This window comes from Pipra filicauda, unplaced genomic scaffold, assembly GCF_003945595.2.
Source record: "Pipra filicauda isolate LSUMZ 115617 unplaced genomic scaffold, ASM394559v2 scaffold166_size2123106_pilon, whole genome shotgun sequence".
Classification (NCBI taxonomy): domain Eukaryota; kingdom Metazoa; phylum Chordata; class Aves; order Passeriformes; family Pipridae; genus Pipra; species Pipra filicauda.
The window spans coordinates 1776320-1801634 of record NW_024104173.1 but is presented as its reverse complement, the minus strand read 5'-3'; the positions used below and the strand labels follow the sequence as shown (position 1 = coordinate 1801634).

General features: G+C 36.7%; 1 long non-coding RNA gene across 1 annotated transcript in view; it reads right to left on the bottom strand.

Annotated features, from left to right (window-relative positions):
• Window positions 1-1155: 1155 nt before the first annotated feature.
• The window catches only part of LOC113986974, a 279229-nt gene continuing 255069 nt past the window's right edge, over window positions 1156-25315 (bottom strand). Inside the window, exons 9-10 of the long non-coding RNA XR_005562846.1 lie at window positions 15409-15512; window positions 1156-1507 (exon numbers count right to left, since the gene is read on the bottom strand). This is a non-coding gene — a long non-coding RNA (uncharacterized LOC113986974). The remainder of the gene's footprint in view (window positions 1508-15408; window positions 15513-25315) is intronic.

The following is a 25315-nucleotide window of genomic DNA, read 5'->3' as shown; positions in this document are numbered from 1 at the left end:
ACAGCAGATATATAGCTTCTATATATGTATATCTACGTACATAAATGTGAACAAATATACACATATATATACATTACAGCATGTATAGAAAGCATACTTTATATAGATGTTGCATTTATTATATTTTTATTGCTTTTATAGTGTCAGTTCTTCCTTATAGCTTTTACTTTTTTGTCCTTTGTTACTCTTTCCAATGACTGCAATGTTATCATGTACCTTCTGTACATCATTATCTTTGTTTTTCTTGATATGCAGACATTGGTCCTCTTTCAAATGAAGGCAATGTTATCTTACTTTCTCAAATATCTTGTACTGAAATATATTAATTCCTGAGACTTATACAACTATCTCAGATTACTTTGATTTAGTCATAGCTCTGAAAGACAAAATTGTGCCTTTATAGTGTAAAAGGCATTCTGAGACAATTTTCTATGCTAGAAACCTAGTCCATGATTTTTTTGGTCTTACTAATGGTCTGAACACACTGTCTGAATCAAGATGGAAATGTTATCTAGCAGAGGTTGTATAATGCATTATATATAATACACTTTGTATACATTTCATTAAAGCTCAACCATGTATTACCATGAAATTGATTTTGTTTATATGTATTTGTAGAATTTTTCTTTGACCTTAAGCCATTGATGACTTCCTTTTTTAGTTTACTGCCAGATGCATACATAAATGCAATGGCATATACATGACTAGAGAGTAACTGTACACTCAGTCTTTAATCTCTCAGTAACTTGCTTTGCTCAACACTTCCTTCACCCTTGACCCCATTTTGCTGTGCAGTGAATGCTATTATGGAAGAGTCAGAAAGCAATCAGATACTTAGGAGACAAGAAGCTAGAGTCAGGCTGACAGGAAAGGGGAACTGCACCAGAACTCTGTTCCACAGAACCAAGAAAATAAAGGAGAAAGGAGATCGATCAAGTATATATTAAATATGAGATTTTTATTTTGTTGTATTTACATTATTGAAAATTTTATATCCACAGTTTCAACTTACTCCAAGTGAATTTCAACTCACTCAGCACACTGGCTCAGTGTTTCACTCCATTCTTAACTTCATAAAGCTTCAGAAATTCTTTCAAGAGCATTAACACCAAGCTGTTTTCTACATCAAGGAATATAACCTTTTGTGATGTCTATTGTAATTTCAGCTGGTGTATCACAATGCTGTTCAGAACGAGAAACAAAGGTTTAGCTAAGCGTCAGAAAAAACTTGTGCCATAAATGAGCTTATACTTTCACTATTGTTTATATTATCAGGTGATATAGAAAGTGATTTTGTGTTTTACCTTTTATATCTGAACTGAATAAATATATATAAAAAATAAAATACTACAGAAACCATAGACCTACATGTTAAATACAAAAATCTGGAGAATGATACTTGAAAAACTCCTTGAGAACTCTATGTCCATCTGCATTTGCTTTGCATTCTCCTTTTCTATATTAATGGTTTGGCTTAAATGTCCAACTAAGTAGGAATGATTCCACTCTGAAAAAAAAGAAAAAGTAGTAAGTTAAGGCAAAATCTTTAAAAATGCAATAGTCATACACCAATACTCAATTGTTTTGACATTTGCACTAAATAGGTACCATGAAATAAGAGTTTATTTCCCCAGTACTGACAAGTGATGACCTGAAATAATCTTTTTTATATCTATTTTAAAATTTCAAGATTAAAAAGATTTTTGTTTGTTTAAAAATTTAATTGAATTTCTCTATTGCATTTTCTGAAAGGAATAAAGACTAAATTATGTCTTGAAAACCAGTAGATTTTCTGGTAGCTGTAGCACTTCCTCCCATCCTGGACTCATTAATCCTTTGACTTCTTTACTTTGTGAGGAAAAGTTTTTATAGACTCAAACCCAAAGAAATTCTACCTTTATTATTCTTTTCTTATTTTTGTTACTTGTATAACTTTCTCTGCATTTAGCTAGCTTATACAACTTCCCTTAAGCTTTTTCATGAATAACTTATGGGTCCATTTTGTCTTAATTTACATATTTTTGTTTTTAATCAGCGACTTTATCGCAATTGAGGGATGCATTTAGAATATCTGTTATCACATTCCAAACTTTTCTGTTGTGAAGTGTATATATTTCATCACTTTCTCAGTTCAATTTTAATTTAAAAATTAACCCAATTTATAACAGTTCCGATGAGATTATGCAACTATTTAAATGCAGTGCTCTACTAGCTGAAACCTAAGTATTCATTCTAAAACTGTTTCCAGTGATTTATAGGTTGTCTCTGTTAAGAGCAGGAAAACCTAGATAAGCAAAATGACTTCACTACAACCAGAATCTGAGTCAAGGTTAGAATGAGTTACCATGCATTTTTTTACTTACAGAAGTAAAGAAATTCTTCCTCATGCTGAGGTAGAACTTCTTGAGTTTTAGTTTATGGGCATTACTTCTTGTCCTGTCGTTGGGCACCACTGAAAAGAGTCTGGCACCATACTCTGTGACAGCTGTCTTTGAGATATCTGTATGTATTGACGAGATCCCCTCTAAGTATTCTCTAAACTAAACAGGTCCAGCTTCCCCAGTCTCTTCTCATAAGAGAGATGTTCCAAACCCCTAATCATCTTTGTGGCCATCTGCTGGACTCTCTGCCAACCTTAGGTTGGTTTTGTGTGGTGCTGTCCTAATCTGTGGTATTTTCTTTTAAATTTACACTATTAAAGATGTCTTCATGTGAGTTCATATTAATATATAATATGAAACGGCAAAACCCCTGGACTATTTTCTTGAAAGAACCGAACAGTTTTTCTGATAAATAATGTAAACTTGTTGTGGTATTAGTGATGAAACATCTTGGTGACAGGGTAGATATAGAGGTTCAAAGTCTCATCTGTTAATGATTTGGTAAAGATTCTTCTGTCTGGCATTTGGTAAAAATTATTGAGTCATACAGAAATATTGGACAAGCTGTTCCTTCACATATAGTTTATTTTAGTGGATACAGTCTTCTATTTTCTTTATTCAAGAATTTTTTAATGTTTAGAAGTAGCTGAAAATAATATTTTGATGATGATAATCTGTAATGCTGGTTTTGGTTTTGTCATGTTTTGATCAGATTCCCCTAGGTTATGCTTTTGATTCATAATTGTTTCAAAATCTAAGCATGTTCCTCAGACTCAAGATCAAATTCCATTTCCAATTTCAAAAGCCAAACCAAGTCAACCATCAGAAGTAAATGAAATGTTATTATAGCTTATCCTGCCTTAGGGAGACATAAACCTTTCAGTGATCCATCAAACCCTGTATTATACTCTGAACATTAATTTTGTTGTATTACCCTTATAGTTTCACTTTCAAAATAAATAACTATACATAAGAGTTTGACATAGTACCCACATCTAATATTTCAAACATTTCTGTTTTCTGTATTTCAGAATGCAAATGACAGACATATGATAATAAGCAATTGATGGTTTCTGTGTTGTTGGTGTTTTTCTCCTCAGTCAGTGCTACCCTAGTAGCAATAGGTCTTATATTAAAGACTGAGGAAAAGAAGGAATTAAATATCTCAACCTTTTTCTCATCCTTTGTCACTATATTTCCGCTCACATCTAATAAAGAATGGAGATTCTCCTGAACCCTCCTTTTATTACAAATGTATTTATAGAAAATGTTTTTATTTTCTTCCATGGCAGTAGTCAGATTAAGTTCTAATTTTCTTCCTGTATAAACTCATGACATCCTTGTAGTGTTCCTGAGTTCCCTGCCCCTTCTTCCAGAGTTCATTAATTCTCTTTTTTTTGCTGAATTCCAGCCAGGCAAGTCTTCTTTCCTGATGACTCATCTTTTGACACATGGGAAGTCCTGCTCCTGACTCCTCCTTTAAGATTTACTTCTTCAGAATATTCAGCCTTCCTAGATTCCTTTGCCCTTCAGGGTTGCTTCCTAAGGGGCTCTGCCAACCAGGCTTTGAAAAAGCCATCCGGAAGTCCAAGGTAGCAGTTCTGCTGACCCCACTCCTACCTTTTCTGAGAATTTGAAACTATCATTTCATGATTGCTGTGCCCAAGACACCCTTCAACCATCACATTACCCACAAGCCCTTCTCTGTTCATGAACAGCAGCTCCAATGGGGCTTGTTGGCTCACTCATCAGCTGTGTCAGAAAGTTATCTTACACACACTCAAGGAACCTCCCAGACTATTTCCTCTCTGCTTATTGTATTTCCAGTAATCTTCTGGTAAGTTGAAGTCCCCCACAATAACAAGGCCTAGTGACTGTGATACTTCTGCCACATGATTATAGAGTATTTTGTCTACTTCGTTATGCTGGTTGGATGGTCTATAACAGACTCTCATCAGCAAGGATATCTGCCTTGCTGGCCTTCCCCCTGATTCTTACCCAAAAACATTCATCACTATCATCAAGCTCTAGATGGAAACTCTCTAATATATAGGACTATCCCACCCCTTCTCCTTCCTTACCTATCCCTTCTTTGCCTATAGATACCCATCACAGAGTTCCAGTTCAGTCAGCCATCCCACCATGTTTCTATCATAGAAAATACGACACAGTCTTCCTGCTTCAAGCAATGGCTTCTAGCACCTCCAGTTTTTTCCAATTCTGCATGCATTGGTGTATTTCAGTTGGGCTATTGATCCTGTCACCTTTTTTGGGAGAAGCCCTAATTCCTGCATGACCATTCTCAGGTGCTTTTGGGGTTTCTATCACATCACTTTGCTGATGCAAAGATCTTCATCCCCTACCTCCTCCACTGAGACAGCAGACCTAAGGATCTTGCTAGCACACCAACCCTCAAACACTGCTGTTGCACCCAGGCTTATCCCTAATGAGCTTCATTTTATCCCTTCCCTTGGTCCAGAGGGAAGTTCTTTCAAGGAACCTTTCTAACTCTTGTGCAAAGATTCTTTCCCCCATTTGAGACAGGTGCACCCTGTCTGTCACCAGCAGGCCTCCTGTCATGTATACTGACTCATGATCAAAAACTCCAAAATTTTGCTGGTGACACCAGGCTCGGAGCCAGGTGTTGATCTAGTGGCTTTTCCTGCAACTGCAAGAATGAAGGAGAACACTACTTGCTCTCCTGATATCTTGAGCAGTCATCTCAAGGCCCTGAGGTCTTTCTCGGTTGCCCTCAGGCTTCTTATATCTTCATTGCTTCCTAACTGAAAAATTGAAAACGGACAGCCATCTGAGGGCTGTATCAGGGTAGGAAGCTGTGGTGGGTTGACCTTGGCTGGATACCAGGTGATCACCCAGCCACCCTATCACTACCCTTCCCAGATGGTCAGGGGAGAGAGTAAGGTGGAAAAACAATTTGTGAGTTGGGATAAGGCAAAAGCAAAGTGAAAGATTGCACACACAAAAGGGAAGCGAAAGATAGAAGGGTTTATTGTTTAATTCCCATGAGCAGCGATGGTCGGTCACTCCCGAGTAGCAGGGCTTCAGCACACGTAATGGTTCCTCAGCAGGCAGCTATTGGAGACGATGCATGCCGGTCTTCCTGCTCCTTATCTTACCTTTTATATCTGAGTTGACATCATATGGTATGGAATATCCCTTTGGTCAGTTTGGGTCAGCAGACCTGCTTGTGTCCCCTCCCAGAATTTTACCCTTGATTGAGGAAGGAATGTTACAGTACTGATGCTGGCTCAGCAGTAACCAAAACACCGGTGTGTTATCAACAGCCTTCTAGCTACCAATGCAAAGCACAGCACTGTGAGGCCTACTATGGGGAAATGAACTCCAGCTCAGCCAGACCCAATATAGAAGCTTTCTCTTCACATCTTTAACCTGAGCTCCAGGGAGGCAGCAGAATTCCCTAAGAAGTGGGTCCAGTCTGCATATTGGGCCTTCTGTCACCCTGAGGAGAGAATCACCTATGATAATGACATGGTTTTTTAATTTAGGGAAGCATTTTTGATGCAGAACATAGGCTGACTTAACCTTGGAGACACCTCCAAGCTAGATGAACCATTGTCCTCGTAATTTCTCAGAGCCACTTGCAGAGCCATGTACCTATTATTCCGGGACACCTGGGAAGGTGGTGCAGTCACAGAGGAGATGTGTCTACTGTTACAGGCAGGAATTTGTCACCATTGCCCCCTTTGCCTTGAGGCATCACATTCAGTTATTCAGAGAGAGGAAGGAGAATCCTCCATATTGTGCCTATCTGCATGTCAGGCCTGTCCCAGAGAAAATAGAGTGTGATTACAGTAGTCTCTCTCTCTTTCTTGACTCTCTGGTGCTCCTCAACCTGTAAATCTCCTTCTGAAGCTCTGTTATGAAGAGGAGGATTCCCCTTATCAGGGTACACCTCCCAGAGGTGTGCTCACTGCTGCCATCCGGTACTGATGTCAGACCCTGCAGTCTGACACCTGGGCAGCAGAATGTTCTCACTGGAGGGAGCTCTATCTGGGCAGGTGCACCAGTTGTGAGAGGTGAAGACTTCAGAGTGGACATAGCCTTTTGCCAGGCGGATGCCATTGCTCCCTGGTTCAGTTGGTAGGGATTCTGCACATCCTTCTGTGCAAACTGTCATGCCATGACTTTGCTGATGCATCATGACCTGTTTGTCCACTCTGTTCAAAGTGCTCCTAGTCACTAGTACTCCCTAAGTGCTTCTTTTCCAGGTGTGGAAGGGACATGGCTGACATTGCTCCTGGCTCTGCACAAGTCTCCTCAGTCACTGTTGCACAACCTATGGGCTCTTGGCCACTCTCTTGACTCTAATGAGGCTTTCTTGGTTCAGGAAATCTCCCTGTGCACTGCACTAGTATGCTAGAGCACTCCGCTGCTCTTCGTGCTGGCACGGGAGCTGCTCACTTTGACAACTGCCGAGACCTTTTTAAACATCACACTAGCAAGATAGTGATGAAAAGCACAGAAATAATAACTATGTGTAGAGTCATTTTGAACTCAGGACATTGTTGTGGCAATAGGGGCACTGCCAGCCTGCTCTGCAAAGGGCAATCTTTGAAATGTTTATACCAGCCGGTTCAAGCAGTGTATGCAAGCCACATCCCTCCGATTAAGGATTCATTCCTGTTCCTCTTGCACTTGCAGATATAAAGAGTAGATTGTATTAAAACTTACTTTCATTTTAAACCAATTCAACTTCTGTAGTTTGGCATAAAATGTTTGTATGAAAACATATAGATTAGAATGTAAATTCAGAACAAATAGAATCACAGATTATCCTGAGTTGGAAGGGACCCACAAGGATAACTGAAGGTCCAAATCTGGGCCCTGCACAGGACAGCCCAAGAATCACACCATGGGCCTGAGACTCTGGCAGGCCTTGTGCTGTGACCACATCCCTGGGGACCCTGTTCCAGGGCCCAACCATCCCCTGGGTGAAGAACCTTTTCCTAATATCTAACTTAAACCTCCCCTGACACAGCTTCATGTCTGTCCTGGGTTAAGTGGCTCTTCCCCCCTCAGGTGGCCCTGAGTTAGAAATGGTTAGTTCCAGTTGAGATTCTGGACAGGAGGACCAATAGCAGCTGTTCTTTTTTCGCTCCTGTGGAATTAGATATCACAACCGCTGGAAGTGAGTTGCCAGAGTTGGCAGTCAGGCTGTGTGTGTGACAGTGTGGGAGAGAGAGAGACAGAGAAGCCAAAGGGTGGACCGGGCCCCCATATGGGGGCCCCATGCCCCCACGGCCCTGGCTAAGCTAGGGCTGAAGGCAGCATATAAGAATGAGTGTGTGTTGTGAGGGAAAAGACTCACAACAGCTGGAGGGAAGAGGAAGTGAGAGAGGCAAGCCCCTTGCGAGGAACACAGACCCTCTTCCCCCTCTCCCCCCTTTTCAGCCAGACTGTAGAGCTCAGGACAGTTTATAACTGGACCAAACAACTGTAGCAAAAGCTGAGCGGGGGCTTTTCCGTCTCACTGTAAGTGGGAGTGGATGCAAGGTTCAGTCTTTTAAGCTGAGCCAAAGGAGACAGGCTGATAACGGAGCAGCTCGGTGCCAGGGAAGAAAAACCCAAGGCAAAATTGGAGATGGACCAAGGCAGGTTCGGAAGTGCCTACATTGGATTTAGACATGGTTACCAAAATGGAAAACTACAGCAGCTACAGAATAGAGAGAAAGAGAGAGAGAGAGAGAGAGAGTCACACAGCAGAGATTGCACAGAACCAAGGAACACGGACTCAAAACTATCTTCTTGGACTTCGTGAGGAAGAAAAGACTTCAGTAAAGAGCTGGACGTTGGTGGAGGGATGAATCAGAGGAATCCTTTTCCCTGATGCTCCAATGAGAGAAAGACTGTTTACCTATAAGCCTAAAGGCTTCTCCTGGACTAAATTGTGGGAGAGGCTCAGAGGGATGATAGAAGTATGTTATGGTATGTATAGTTGCTTTTAGTTTGTATGGTATTTATTTGCACAGAATAAATGTATATATTTTCCCTTCATCCCTACAGAGGTGTGCCTGCCTGAAAGTTTCTCTTCGGTGTTGAGGTAAATTCTGGGGAGGTGGGGGGAAGCTTGGAAATTGGATTTTTGTGGGGGTCAAACCACCACAGTTTTATTCCCATGAGTCCCACTACTGGTTACCAGGGAGAAGGGATAGGTACTTGCCCCTCTGCTTCCCCTCATGAGGATGCTGAAGACCACAATTAGGTCTCCCCTCAGTCTCCTCTTCTCCAGGTAGAACAAGTCAAGTGATCTAGATGCTCCTCATCTAGGTTGCTCAAGTAGTCCCTTACTTGATCCTCATCCACCTCTGATGTTCTTCCTCCACTTGAAACCCTTACATTAATCAATGTAGCTTCCCCTTCCACCATGTTTGTAGTCCTCCTTTGGACACTTTCTAATAGCTTATACCCTTCTTTTACCCTTCTTATACCCTTCTTTTCTCCAGAAAGAAGAGTTAATAAAATGTGCTTAAAGTTGTTCATGCTGCTGCATCTTTAACACAGCTGTTATTAAAGTGTGTAACAAAAATACCCTTTTTTTTTTCCTAATATTTGGGCAGTTCTATATTATTCTTAAAATTAGTTTTATATTGCCATGTGTATAGAACACCAGTTGAGAAATTCTGTGATTGTAAGATTTGGGTTAGAGACAAATGATAAATTTAGGATGTTTGAGGGAACCACTAAACCTAACTGTCCCTAAGCAACACACCTGCGGCCTTCACTTACATACCCTATCCATGAGCCCAGAAGCTCCATTTCAGCTTGGGTCTTCAGTTGCTGTCTTAATGATTTTTTAGTCTTGTTGATCTCCAGCTCAGTTGTAGCAGTATTTGATCCCATTGATCCTGATCTTTGGCCTATTTTCCTGGTTTGACCTCAGCTCTTCCTCATCACTATGATCCTGTCAGCATACTCCAGGACTGTGTCTGATCCTGACTCACCTCACCAGGCTTGATCCTATGTACTCTAACCTTGAAAAATTCTATAAACCTGTCTTTTTCAAGTGTCTGATACCAAGGCTTTAAATCTAAATTAATCTAAATTAATTTACATTGGAATGATTTTGTTTGCATTTCTAATTTCTTTATCAGTTACTTGCATAGCAATTTTGTGCAGGAACTCTATTATTTGACTGGAAGCAATTGAGAGATATTTAAGTAAATGACTACCAGTAGCTATCAGACCAGGAAAGCCTAGAAAATTTAATGGGAGGTTGCAAAGTGTGTAGCATGGCAAGGGTGGTGAAGTGTGCTCAGACTAAGTAAAACTGGCAGCATAAATAGCTTTTAAATGGATGTATAACCTTTTTAAAGGTTAGCTATTCATTCTCCCTCTTTCACTTTTATCTGACTGAAATAAATGTCTCCATAATTCCAATAAGATCTGAGATACTGTGGGAAATTCACTGAAAACATAAAGAAAAGGAGTGCACTCCTGAGTACCAGAAAAAAAGACTTTGGACATCTGAAGTTTTTTTCAGGTGTGTGAGACATTCCTTGATTCTCTTTCTCATCCCATTCTTTCCCTCTTTCATAAGAGGGCATCCTCACACTGTGTATATGCTTTGAACTTTACTCATTTTCAGTATTATTCTGACCTCTGTAGCTCTCATACTATCATGTGCTCCCAAAACTTCAACCTACCTTCACATCTAAGCAATTAGGTTAAACATTTCCTTATTTTATGAACATTGTTCGAACTATGAACTCAAAAAATAATCTTTTGTCTGTATTTACAGTCATAGGGTTACATAATTTTTTAAATCATCTATATACACACACTTTATTCCTAATCCTTGCTGTGGATGAGATTTAGGGGTGAGATCCGAATATCATCATATTCATCCTCTCTATCTTTGTCTTTCCCTCTCCTCAGCTTTTTCCTCTCTTCCAGTTAAGTTATGGTTTTCTTCATAACAATCTCAACATCTTGCCAAGAAGTATGCAGCAGTACAAAAAGTCAGGGCTGTTGGTCTGTTACAACTACTGGGGACCTTCCTGACTTCTATTACCTTTCAAAGAAAATAGGCAATATCTTCACAAAGACATCTTCCACTCTCACCATAGGATACAGCTTGGCAGGTGCAATAGTTTTTTATGAGTAAAGGTTGCTCAAGTAGTCCCTTACTTGATCCTCATCCACCACTGATGTTTTTCCTCCACTTGAAACCCTTACATTAATCAAAAAAGGTTGAGCTTGTTGGTGAAGACCAAAGAGAAAATTACATATCTACTGACATTTGCAAGTCCTTTTTTCTTTCATCTTCTCCATTTAGCAAGCAAATTAATTATATTGTTTTACTTAATTTTTCATGGTTCATATTTGAGTTGAATAACTCTCAGGATTTAAGTTTCACTTGGAAAACTTTTTTTTTCTCCTTGAGTTTGACTTGAATACACATCATTTATAAGTTCACTTGCAGAGTGTTTAGATGCTTAGAGGCAAAACAAATTCACCTTGCCCTCTCACAATGGAAAGGACACTGCAAAATAATGCCTTTATTTTGTCTCCAGATTTGTTCAGTATATGTTTTGTTCGTTATTATAATTCATATTTAAGAGTGTTTTACAAATGCTTAATTGGCAGCAGTTTTCTTCTCCATCATATTGATTACATAATTATATTGCTACACATATAATATATTATTTATATTGTCTACTACTTCATATGTTTTAATTATGCTGGTATTACATTACCCTAGCTTAAAATTTTACTGGTAAAGAGAATGGTCTGAAGTCTCTATAATAAAAAAGAATGTAAGGAGTTCTTTATTGTTGATTTAGATTTCTGAAAGATGTAAACAGGGAGACCATTTTCATAAACCTGTGGATGTGTACCATGAAAAACTAAAACATCTTATGGATGTGTTTTAATTACAGAATTAGATTTGATCACATAAGAACCTTGTGGCTAACAATCTGGAGAAATGGAAGTACAGTCTCATCACATGATCATTTCTAAATGTGACATGACAGTATTTAAATTTCCATTACTGAAATAAATATAAAATTTTTATATGAATGCACCATGTGATATTGTATTCTAACAGATGCTTTAAATGTCCTAAAGGAAACATTTTATTCTCCATGAGATACTTTTTCCATTGTTACACTTTCTCAACCTTTAATCTTAGGTGATTACATTCCTCTTATAAAATTGTATTTTGCAGAGCAAAAAATAAATATCTCATTCTTAACACTTTTCTTTATACAAAACAATGTAGATGATGTTGCTTGATAAAACCTGTCGGGGCTCAGGACAGACTGCATATGATCAATATGATCTGCAAAATGTCCGTTTTATTTACAAAAAGATACCCTTTATATACTTTTACTACACCCCAGTGCATGATTTCTCTTCTACATTATTGGTTACATGAAAGCGTTCACAATACCCTTTTGACCACTTCTAATTGGATTATTACAGGTGTTCACGTGAGGTGAAGACACATGTTTACCTTTTGGGACTCTATCTTAATTTTGGCACAGATCCTTCTTTTCAGCTTTAGAGCCTGAAGCCATGATGATTGTGTAGCTTTTTTTACTGTCTGTGCCCAGCCTTGTCAAGGCAAGGCCCACAAAAATAGAGAAATTGCTCACAAAATCCTGCTCTCCTGACAAAAACCAGTACCATTGATCTGCTTCTTCATGGTAGTTTCATGGATATCACATTATCCTATTGCTGTCACACAGACATGATTTTTACTACAGTTAAAAACTTAGTTAAATAAATCTGAATTTTGTGGTGTTATACTTCCAGACTATTAAGTAACAAACTAAAATCATACTATACCAACACTGATACAGGCCTCAATCTGAGCTTTGTGTGATATCAAGTGCCATTAATCAACATCCAAACCTTGCATTTTTTGCCACGTTGAATCCTTTTTAGATTTTAACAATTCACTTTCACTACCTTTTCTGCATCCAGAACTGTAAAACAACACTGAAGACTATTTTTTTTCTGAAGGGTTTAGCCATGCAGTTGTATGCAGTATTAAATATTTCCAGAGGACTGCAAACCTGAATGCGAGTACATTGGTTTGAAGATATTTTCTGCAGTTAGGCCTAGGTATAAATGACAATTATTGTTAGGAGAAGCTGTTAGCTGTAGAAAATTTAGGAAATATCACATTAGTTAATGGAAGGCTGATAAACATTTTCAATAAAACTATAGATCATTGAGACTGCAATTAGTATGGAGGACTTAACATGCAGATTTCCAGTCTTAAGGCAGAAATCTTTCATTTAACAATTAAGAACGTATTTTAGGATCAGTTTGTCAACTCCACCATTTAGAATAAACTTTTTAGATTAATTTCAGGAAGGAAGAAAGTTATTAGAGAGCATCCAAAGGACAACAACGAAGATAATGAAGGGCCTCGAGGAGAAGCTGTATGAGGAGTGGCTGAGGTCACTTGGTCTGTTCAGCCTGGAGAAGAGCAGTCTGAGGGAAGACCTCATTGAAGTCTACAACTTCCTCATGAGGGGAAGAGGAGGGGCAGGCATGGATCTCTTCTCTATAACCAGTGACAGGACACAGGGGTATGGCCTGAAGTTATGTCAGGGGAGGTTTAGGCTGCATATTAGAAAAAGATTCCCAGGTTCCCAGGGAAGTGGTCACAGCACCAAGCCTGACAGAGTTCTAGAAGCCTTTGAACAATACTCTCAGGCACGTGGTGTGACTGTTGGGGATGGTCCTGTGTAGGGCTAAATGTTGGACTTGATGATCCTTCTGAGTCCCTTCCATCACAGTATAATCTGTCATGCTGTGATTTTGTGAATTATCTTGTCTTTAGCTATGCACAAAAGGACACAGTAAGCAGGATAAGTGCATCTTAAAAGTATAAAGCAGTTATTTGTAGCTAACACACACACAAAACAAAGCTAGGATTAATGCAAGAAAAATCTGGAAAATGAAAAAAAAGCTAGACAAAACAAGACAAAGAAGATTACAGCTCTAGGCATATTCAGAGAGATTGATCTTTTCTCTGTAGAAAAGCAGTATCTGTACTAAGTTTTATCTATACTATATATATACAATTTAATTGAAATACATAAAAATCACTATAAATTCAGTTTCATGGGAAATTATGTTATTGAACATCCAGAGTATTTATCTCTTTAAGAATGTAACACCAATGCACAATCTTATACTACATGTAACTGCTAATTATTCTGTTCCTATATTCAGAAATTGAAGTGCAATATTAAGCTGAAATCAGTCTAAAGTACTGAACAAATTTGCATGTGCAGACCCTGACCAAAAGAATATGCTTTGTCAACTTTTATAAACGGTTTACCTGCAGATGGTTGATAACTACAGCATATCACTCTGTTTAGCTTGTGCAAACAATTTATCCTGCCTGTACGTGTATAAATACTCAGGTATGCAACATTTTGCTCCAAAGGGATGGTGTAAACCAAGACCAGCTATTTAATTAATGGCTAGTGTTTTTCTGAATAGCTGAATCCCATATTGTTATTTGGCAGTCACAATTCACTCATTTCATTCTGGTTTTGCTTTATGTCTCAGTCCTTCACAGTGAAGAAGGGCTGTCTCTGTCACATCAGAAATGGAACTGGCACCTTGAGACAGTAATTTCTTCATACAGAAGATTAGTATGGGGAGATGTAGGCAAAAAAAATGTATTAATAATTATAAATTCATAGCAGACTATTGACAAAATCTGTTGCAAGTTTACATCATATGTTGTATTAAAATGTTATGTTGGTGTATAAAAATAAAAATTACTCATCTGAGTATAAAACTCAGTGTCCTCAGAATTCCAGTAGCTGAGTTGTATTGCAATTACTGCTATCATTACTAGCCAAACCAATGATATAACATTTTATCCCAAGTCTATAGCTTTTCACACATAGTTATTACACTCTATGATCATCTAAAAGTCTCAGTGATAGCCCTACCATACTTAGCATAATGTATAAATATATAAAGATCTGTTAAAAAGATATGTATGTAAATAGACTACAATGCAGCAGTGATAAGTTATAAGGAGTTATCTTAACAATTTTCCTTGACCGCTTCAGGCATACAACCTGGGAGTGGGATGACACTGTTTCCAATTCCCTATGGCCCTATTGTCTATTGCTTCTAGTAAACATACAAGTCCAACACTCTCGACTACTCTATCGACTTTCCTAGTTGGAAAATATAAAACATTGTAACGGAAAAAAATTTACATGATCTCAAACATCTGTGATTAGTGTGTGTAATCATCAACAAATTCCAGTGTTCCATGCAGGCATTAGTTGAAATTTTAAGTTACATAAGTTCAGCAACACCTTGTGTGACCACTGATTGGATATCAGAAGTATTAAATTTGCACTATGACATAACAAGCTGAGGAGAGACTAGAGACTAGACTAGCTTACTGGAGTATATTTATATTGCAGAATTTTAAACTTTTAACTTATGTGTCAAAGTTCAGGATGCTGGAGTTCCTACACACTCTATATATGATGATGGCAAGTTTCAGACAGTTCACGTGTGTTTCAGAATATCTGTGTGGGCTCTGAGTAATTTTGTGAATTTAAGTTTTCTTCCTACACCTCTAGTCACAAAGACACCTTGAAACATTAAACTGTCATTAATATGAGATTTTGCAAGAGAAGATATAGGCCTTAGCCTTTTGTTGTGACTCCCCAATATTGTGAAGCAACTTACAATGTTTCTGCTCTGCCATCTGAGAGTTAAAGATGTAGAATATGGGGTGATATAGCACAATCTCCATTTTCCCTGGCTAATAAACTGTGCATCTTTCCTTGGACTGTTTCATTTTTGGTCCTACTTTTTTCAGTATAAGTGTTAGACAGAGAATGTCCACACCATGAACAACAATACAATTCTCAAGTTCAGTGAGGGAGCCAGGTACACCTAAACACATTAAGCATATATCCTTCTATTTTTCTACATTCTGAAAAAATAATTCTCTCTGTATTTCAGTATAGTCTTTTTCACTGACCTTGCTGGAGGTTATAATTTCATAGCTTCTTTTAAAAGAAAACTGTTTCCTATAAAATCCTGTCATCCTTGGAATGTTGTTTTCTTTAGAAAATCTCTATGCTCCTACAAAGAAGAACAGACAATATCATTTGTCGTTAAAAAAAATTCCAAATGGTAGTATTAAAAAGATTTGGTTTGGGTTTATATACAGAATTTTAAAAGATTCTACACAGTAGAGTAAATTGGAAAAACTACCATTTTCTATGAAAAATTTGTAAAAGAAAAGACTGTAACTTTTAAAAGTTTAATTTTTCCTTTAAAAATATTGTAATGAAAAATCATTTTTTTTGTCAAATTTAATTTTGTACAAGTAAGTTTACTAGAAGTGGTGTAGGAGTTCTAAGTTTCCCTTTTTCTTCAAAGACAGTGGATGAGGGATGAGAAAACAGTAAATTAAATTAATATATAAGTAATATCTATTAATATGTACATATAATAATAAACATACAGATATTAAATATTTTATTACAATTCTCTAAAATACTTTTGCTCAGAGTAATAGTGTGCAATTTTTTTGTTTTAATCATTACTGCAAAATCATTAATCATGACAATAAATATATCCTTTCTAAACCCACTAAATAATTTTAAAAGTTAATACTACCCATCCCTCTTATTTTAATAAATTTTTTTGAAATTTAGAAAAATAATAGTTTATATCTATATTTGAAAAATAAAAATAGCAATATTTTTAAAATATTTTGGAATAATTCATCATATATTCTATTATATGTAAAAAAAAATAAAGCAAAGTTAAGTAAGTATCATGCTTTGAGGTTTGATAAAACCCAAACCAAACTATAATTCTCAAAACCAAAACTCAGATTTTAATAGCGTTACTGAGTCTACTCATTTGAAATTGATAGGGCAGTTAACCATAGTAATGATTACAAATGATTGAGGTAGCAAAGAGATTCAATCCTGAAAGAAACCCCAAACAACCCAAAATTTGCATATTTTCAGTGTGTGGTAGGAAGAGCAGACAGAAAAAGAAAAACTGCCAGAAATAAAGAACTAAGAAGAAGTAGGAAGAGATAAATGTAGAACAAGTCCCCGTTTTATGCAATGTTTGCTCCAAACATGTTTTATTCAAAAGCAAATGCAGCAGCAAAGTAATAACAAAAAGCTCTGTAGGAGCTGAAGGGAGTATTAGCAAACATAGTTGTTGATATCTTTGAAGCCCTCAGCTAGGAAACAAGGATATCATAGAATGAGTCAATAACATACATAGGAACTGAGGTGAATAAAAAACAACATTAAGCTTAGTCTGTTTAATTACTTATAACTGAAACTTATATGAACATAAAGTGGAAACAGTGTAAAGAACCTCATCTCTTTAAAGAATGCTATCTATTGAATTCAAATTATGCATTTGATACTTCTAGTTTTCATTCCCTTAGGAAATGCCATTGTTTTCAATAAGCAATAAAACATTTTCAAAAACATAGCAATCTAAACTCTATTCTACTATATTCTTCTCTAGTCTTTCTGGATGAGGTTGTAAAATATATGATGAATATGTCAAATGAAAAGAATTAGAAGCAACAAAAGCCCAAAAAGAACACTTTCATTCCTGAATAACTCAAATAGTCACTTGATAAATATCAAATATATCCCTTGTCCTATTATATCCATTACCCTCCTTCCTCAAAATACAGAAAAAAAAAAAGACAAAATATTTTCTGAAGTACCTAAGAAGCTGGGATGAAAGTTTGTTTAAGCAAATAAAAAATTCTGCTATGTCAACAGTCACCACTGTGCCTCATATTTTAGCATCTTAGTATGAATGTATGGATGAAAGTATTTATTTTCTGAGAACAGGAATAGCTAAGATTTAAAGCTTAAAGTTAGCCACCAACTAACTTTCTGCCCATATGATCTATATAAGAGACTATTACGTGCACAATAGAAATATCATTTGGCTGATATTCCCTATAAAATTAAAAAATCCAGTGTTTGGGAAATACATTAAAAACATATTTATTCAAAATTAGGTATTTTGAATTTATTGGTCAGTTTTTTGTCATAAAGATATCTCCCGAACTTTTTCAGAAATTTTATGATCCATCCAACTTCTGAATAATGTTCTGGGAAGGCTCTTATGAAATACTTTTTTTGTTTGTTTTTTAATCTACCATTGTGAAGAGGACATGTCAAATGTTTGCAGAAATTTGACATGGGATAAAAAAATTGTTCTTTGAAGAATAAACCATATATACTCCAAACTCTGCATGAAACTATTTAATCAATTAAAAAAAAAATCTAAAAATTAATTTCTAAGGAGAAAGTTAGGAAATGTGACACTCATCTGCAGGAAGAACCAGAAGGGGGATCTAGGAAACTATAGGCATGTCAGCCTGATCTTGGTACCAGAAAAGGCCATGGGGCAGCTCATTTTGAGTGCCATCATGTTGCATGTACAGCTCAACCAGGGGATCACACCCAGCCGGTATGGATCTATGGCTTAATGGATGAGGGAAAGGCTGTGGGGATGTTTTCTACTGAGACTTCAGTAAAGCCTTTGAGATGATTTCCCACAGCTTTCTCCTGGACAAACTGGTTGCTCATGGCTGGGTAAAGAACTGGCTGGATGGTTGAGCCAGAGAGTGGTTGGGGAATGCAGTTAAATCCAGCTGATGGTTGGTCACAAATGATATTCCCCAGGGTTCAGTACTGAGGCCAGTATTGTTTATCAATGACCTGGATGAGAGAATCGAGTGCACACTCTGTTGGTTTGCAGATGACGCCTAGTGGGAGTGTTGATCTGCTGGAGGGTAGGAAGGCTCTGTAGAGGGATCTGGACAGGCAGGATCTGGTCAGGCTGGATCAGTGGGCCAAGGCCAGTTGTATGAGGTTCAAAAAGGGAAAGCGCTGAGTCCTGCTCTTGGGTCACAACAACCCCACGCAACATTACGGTCTGGGGAGCAGAGTGACTGGAAAGTCACCCAGTAGAAAAGGACCTGGGGCTGCTGGTCAGCTGAACATGAGCCAGCAGTGTGCCCAGGTGGCCAAGAAGGCCAACGGTGTCCTGGCCTGTATCAGAAATAGTGTGGCTAGCAGGACTAGGGAAGTGATCATCCCCCTGTACTCAGCACGGATGAGGCTGTACCTCAAATATTATTTTTAGTTGTTCTGGGCTGTTTTTGAATTCTTTGGTTGATTTTGGTTGTTCATTTAAAATACATTACCCTTTACATTAGTTAGGTACAGACAAAAGACAAACAATTTTTTGATTCAGTTATTTTTCATTCTCTGAGTGCAGAAGTGAATATTGTTATTTTTTCTTATTTATGTTTTAGATTTGTTTCAAATAGAAGTATGGCATAAATTCAGTGCTTTATGGACATACAGTTTTGTGTATCCATGTAAACTTAACTGTTGCTGCTCCCATGAAGGCCCCAAAGAAAACTGCTCTACAGTTAATAACAGGATTTCTAATATTTGGTTTGCTTTTCTCAGAATTTAGTTGTTTTAAACTAAAACCTGTTTGATCAGATTATGATTAATATTTTAACCTCTAATATAGAACATATATATTTATTAAAAATTACAAATACCAACATTTCTTATCTGAAGAAAATGAGCATCATGCATGTATAATACTCAAGACAGTTCAGTGCAAAAGATATGGAAGAGAAGTAATCTCTTATGTAGAGCCTCAAAGTATAAGAAATATGATCTCTGAAAATCAGTTTTTTGGAGTTTTTATTTTGTTTGATTTGGTTGGTTTGTTGTTGTTTTCTTTTGTGAAACATCTGAACTTCCATTAACTTCAGGTAAGTGGGGTTTTTTGTTTTTTTTTTTTTTTTTTAATTGAAATTTGACCCTGGTGACAACAAAACATATGGAATGTTGGTCATAGTTTCTGCTTAGATTTGGCCATTTGACTTTCTTTATCATTATTGAAAGTTGAATTAACAGATCCAAAACTGTTTGCTACTTCCTAAATCTGTTGTTGCTACAAATTTCTGAATAATCATTCAAACTGGAACTCTAAAGCTATAAAAATAACACTGAAAGAAATGGAAAATAAATACAAAAAGTATCTAACACATGAAGACAATAGGAAAATGCAAGTGGCTGGAAGAAAAGTATAGTGAAATTTTACTAAGCATTAAATGTTTTACAAAAATATCTATTTATTTTTTGTTACGTTTGCATAGTTTTTTTCATTTAGTAACATATACAGATTTGTTGGGAAATCTGTCCTTACACAAAGGGATTATCATTAATTTAATTCAACAGTGTTGCAAGAAGTTTTGTGCATCATAATTCTCATTTACATTAGTATTCTCCCCTTAAGGATTTTGAAGACTGAAGTTTATATCTTCTTCCATTAATTATTAAGTCACAAAATCAAATTTGATTTCAAATTAATAGCTCTTTCCTTATAATCTTCCACATTAAAATGCATAGCAGCACTTCTCATTGCAACTGAATGTCTTTAAATATAGGAAAGTTTATGAAAACAAATATCCTTGAGATTAAATTTTATCTGTAATTGTTTCATTATTTGGAATTATGTTTAAAGCATTTTAAAATGTATAATCCCTACTGAAAAAGATTAAAAATATTGGACACATAACACTAAAAAAGTTTTATTGCATAATTATTGAATTTTTTTCCTTGTGAATCTTCAGTTATTAAAAATCACTGCAGTTAAATAGGGAATATTTTGGACTATGCAATACTTCAGAGAGCATATTCAAACCTAACCATCTCTGCTTTTTTTGGAAGTATTCTGAAGTATGGCTCAAGAACGCTTCCTGATCACCCCAACTGGCAGACACAGTGAAGAGTTTCAAGGTGCACAATAGATGAAAAATAGCTATTTCTGATAGAAATTGTCATCAAGTGAAGGCAAAACTATATCTACCCTGTCTTCTTATTTTTGTTAACAAAGCCACTTGTAAAAAGTGATCTATAGTGCATATTTCTTCATACTGAAATAGTGTCATATGGTACACTGTTGAATTTTGTGGTAAGAGCATGGCAATATATGTTGTTTGTAAAAATAAGATTTCACTGTTCTACCAGTTATTTCTGAGAACAGATTTAATTTAAATTATTTCTTGAAATCATCCAGTCCATCCCTTTGCTCAAACGAGGGTTAAATTCAAAGTTATATCACATTTTTCCATCTTCCTTTCCTTATACATCTTGTGTAAACCCCCAACTGCCTCAGCATAGGTATCTCCTTCAAGGCAAGATGAGTATCTATTAAGACTGGCTTTTCCCAAGGCCATAGTAAAGCTTTGTATACTCTTACCTGAGTGACTTCAACTCTGTGACATTTTAATTTAGGAACCTAGCCTAGATCATGAGAGCTGAAGAAGTAAAAGACAAAAACAAACAAACAAATAAACAAAGCAAATTATGAATACTGCCAATAATATACTTTATGCACTGCTACATATGAAAAATTCCTTGGTTAACTATGTTGCATTTAAGGAACACCCAGTTGCAGGTAGAGTGTTTTTGAAAACTTATATGAACTGCTCCAGGCTGGCTCAGGATTCATTCTTTTCTCAGTCAGCAAAGGCACACTGGAAATTAAAAGGTAAGTTTCACTTTCCACTAAATGAAGCCATCCATTAGATGGCTTATTTTCTATCAGAAAATGATTTCTTGTAAATTATTTACAGAATCTTGTCAGTTTTGTACATACCTAGGACTTAAGAGGTGTTTCCAACTTCACAATATACTCTTGCAAATTGATGACAATTATTGTGTACCTTGAAACAAATGAGCGCAATTCCGTGATGACTAAAAGAATAATGGGGGAAAAGTTATCATAATTATTACAGTTGCACTTTAAAAAAGTTTTCTTTTTTTGGTTAAGGTCCCTTACATGAAGGTCCTGTTTTATAGCACAGAATTTTAATCATGATCAGTATTCAGCATTTATCTTACTTTTTCAGGTAGAAGAGTTACTAGTGACAGGAGCTACAAAATGGTCCATAACTGGACAACAGTTGTACTAGCATAAGATGGCTATGTGAGAACATACCTGAGTCTTCCTTTCAGATCTGTCCTCTGCCTCTTGCTAGAAACCCACAGTAACACATGGGCCTCTGGAAAGCTTATGAGGATCAACAAAGCCAAGTGCAAGGTGCTGCACCTTGGTTGGGGCAATCCCCAATATGGAGGATGAATAGACTGATAGCAGCCCTGTTGACAAGAACTAGGGGATGCTGTTGGATGCAAGTCTGGACAAGAGCCAGCAATGTGCACTTGCAGCTCAGAAAGCCAATTTTATCCTGGGCTGCATCAAAAGAAGTTGTTATTTTTTCCACCTGAGTTACCTGAATATTTCTGAGGTGAGCTTTAATTCAGGGCCGCTTAGTTTTCATTCTGTCTATATGTGGGAGTTAGTTAATGTCGATTGTTATCTTTTATTTTTCATTTGAATGGAAATGTGATTTAGAATATGTGTGATTCCCTAAGTTCTGTACACATGTTGAGCAGCTCTGTCACTTCCACTGAAAACACTGCTTCTTTGGAAGGAAGCTCTTTCACTTTATTTCTTCTGTTACTCTTTATTCTGGTCTGCCAGTAGCATAGTTGCTAACTTAATTTGACATTTTATTCGCTAATCAAGCTTTTAAGATGAAATTTCTCTGCCAGATATTGCCTTATCCTCACAATGCTTAGAGTTTCTCAGATAGGTTATCTTTTTTTAAGTAGTGCATTAATAGTTCCCATGCCAGCTCTGCCAGTTGTCTTTCTTTTCCGATATTGAAAGCTAGTATTAAAATGCAAAAACATATTTAAACTGAAGGCTGTATATGAAAGTGACAGTCATGTGGTTATATATATATTATTTCTCATATTATAGGACAGTTGATACAATGGAAAACTATTTTTTTTTAAGTTTCCCTCATGCAATATCCTCATGCTATACTTGGCCATTTTGTCTATCACTCTCACTTCTATTGACTAAAACACAGGTTCTCCTCTTAGCTAAAAATTAAATGCTATGTTTTTCCATTTAAAAAAAATTGTATTTCTAGGGAAAAGAAGTAATATTAGTTGCCCTGTAGTTTCCAAATGTTAATTTGAAACCCTTCTTACATTTTAGAGTCTAATGCAGAGAATTATGTCATCACAGAATAAAAGCTGTTTTGCAACTTCTGCAGATAATACCCTCAAAAGACAGTTCCTTCCTGAACCACGTGTAAGGGAATTGTAAAGCTTACTCACAACTTTTTGATTGTATAAAATTTCTATGATCATTCTTAAAAGTTTGCATCATTTCACTGGATCTTTTGAGATTAAATTTTCACTCTCAGTCAATTTGTCTTTCTGTTTTTATGGAAGAGATCACAGAATCACAGAATATGCTGAGTTGGAAGGGACCCACAAGGATCATCGAGTCCAACTCCTAGCCCTGCACCTAAATGTAGCATAACTCATTTCATCTAGTAGATGAGATAATTCATCTTTTTATTTCGTGGCCCAAATTGTTTTAAATCATGTAAAAAGTTGCTCTCCCTTTATTTTATAAGCACCTTTAAATACTGGAAAGCCACACTGAGGTCTCCACGGAGCCTTCTTTTCTCCGTGCTGAGCAATCTCAACAGTCTCAGTGTGTTGTAGGAGAGGTGCTTTTACAATTGAGACTAGTCATTATGTGTCTCTGTTTATTCTTTTGGTAAATGAGATATGCATGAGCAATATTAGAATTTTCCAACTAGGAGAAGTCAGTCAATGGTGAGAAAAAAGGCTGCTATGATTTTGGCTAATAAGATTAGCATGACCTAATTTTTAGATCACACAAAGTTCAGTGCATAAGTTAGACTTTTGCTGTTATTGTAAATGTGATAAGGTCTCCCTTGAGTCTCCTTTCCTCCAGGCTAAACAACCTCAGTTCCCCCAGCTCTACTCCAACCTCTTCACCAGTTTCTTTGTCCTCCTCTGGACATGCTCCAGCACCTCAGTGTCTTCCTTGGAGTGAGGGTCTCAAAAATGAACACAAGATTCAAGATGCAGCCTCACCAGTTCAAAGTACAGAGGGAAGATCACTGCCCTAATCCCACTAGTCAAATTATTTTTTATACAGACCAGGGTGCCACTGACCTTGGCCACCTGGGCACACTGCTGGCTCAGGTTAGCATCCCCAAGTCTTTCCAGCCACTCTTCCCCAAGCCCATAAGAATGTATGTGGGATTGTGATACGGGTGTAGGATCCATTACTTGGCCTTTTTGAACCTCATACAATTTGCCTGATTTCAGTTTTAAGATGCCATTGCTGTATGGTGCCTGTGTTAAATGATTCTTAGGCTGCCTTATGTAAAAGGTATTACAACAGGAGTCACCCAAACTAATTGATGATCTTAAAGGCCTTTTCCAACTTCAGCAATTCTATGATTCTATTATTCAACAGAGAATGAATCTTATAAGGAACCAGGCAAGTGCAGTGGTGACACAACTTAAGCTGACTTTGATATTTAGCAGTCCAGCACAGCGAACCAACTGTCCTATATTCATTGATCACATTAATGGATGGGGCCTCTAATCATGGACCAAATGAACTCAATGGCCATTTTATGGATCTTTCATGGACACTTTACAGTGGTGGTCCATAAACTAAAGAAATTATGTCTGCGCATATCAAAGTATGGGAAGGGGGGAATTCACTAATGAGGATGGATTTCTTAGAGTGAGACAAAACTGTGATATATATGGTAGGGAATAAAAGATAGAGGTTGTACTGATTTTGTCTGGGAAGTAGAATTGGAAACAAAAATCTTTGAGTTATAGTGGAAGTTCCATTGCAGTTTCAAGTGTATCTCTGGCTACCCCAAAGTCACAATGAACATATTCAGTGTGAATAGAGCTCATGGCATAATATGATATGAATTCAATTTTCATAGACAGAGTCTAGTGGCCTTTTTCATTACTCAAGTGCTCTCAGGATGTTGTAACTCTTATTTATATTCACCAATGCTAATAAAACTCCCTATGGTGAATTTTTTGTTGCAAAGTGTGGTAATTTTCTAAGTGAAAAATAGGATCTTATTAAGCTATATATTGCTGTTTTATATTGCTGTAATGTGACTTTTACTGTGACTATTTGAATGACTTGAGTAACAATTCAACAAATCTTCTCCTAAAGGAAAATGCGAAGTATCACTGAATTATTGCTGTCAAAACTAACAGAGGGTTTATATTATAGTGACAGTCTTTGCCATAAAAAAAAAATCAGGCAGAGAGAAGAAAAAACCCAAATCAACTACAAACAAACAAACAAACAAACAAAAAAATCAAAGGAAAACCACAGTACCTACGCAAGTATTTTTTCTCTACTTTCCTGTAAATCTTCCTTTTTGTCATCTGAATCTAAACATTGTAATACTTTCTATTAGATTTATTTTTTTCCTGTTTTCAGATTATTTCTTCTTTTCTTAACAATCTCTGTAGAGGTCACTTAATTCACTATTTAAAAAAAAAATAAAAAACAATAAAACATCTCAGGTAATGTTTTCACAGACACAGCCAGTCTTGTTATAATTGTATTTACACGGAAACTTATAGGAAACATACTGACAAGCACTGACAGCTCTTGAGAAGCCCCCTCTATATTGCAGTAAACTAATAATAATTCACAACTGAAAATTTAGTTTGAAGATACAAGTTGAATCACACAAAGGAGTGTGAAACCACTAAAAATTTAATTTGACATCTGTCAAAAATCATGACACATAAAAAAGAATATAAGCAATGAAGAACTTTACTTTTATGAGGCATAAACCAATGAAACCACTGTCGATAGTAATGTCTTGAAGCAGAATTCTCTGTCTCTTCCTTCAATCTCTATTGCAGATGGAAGTTGATGGTAATATTCTCACCTTTAATCCGTCTTTT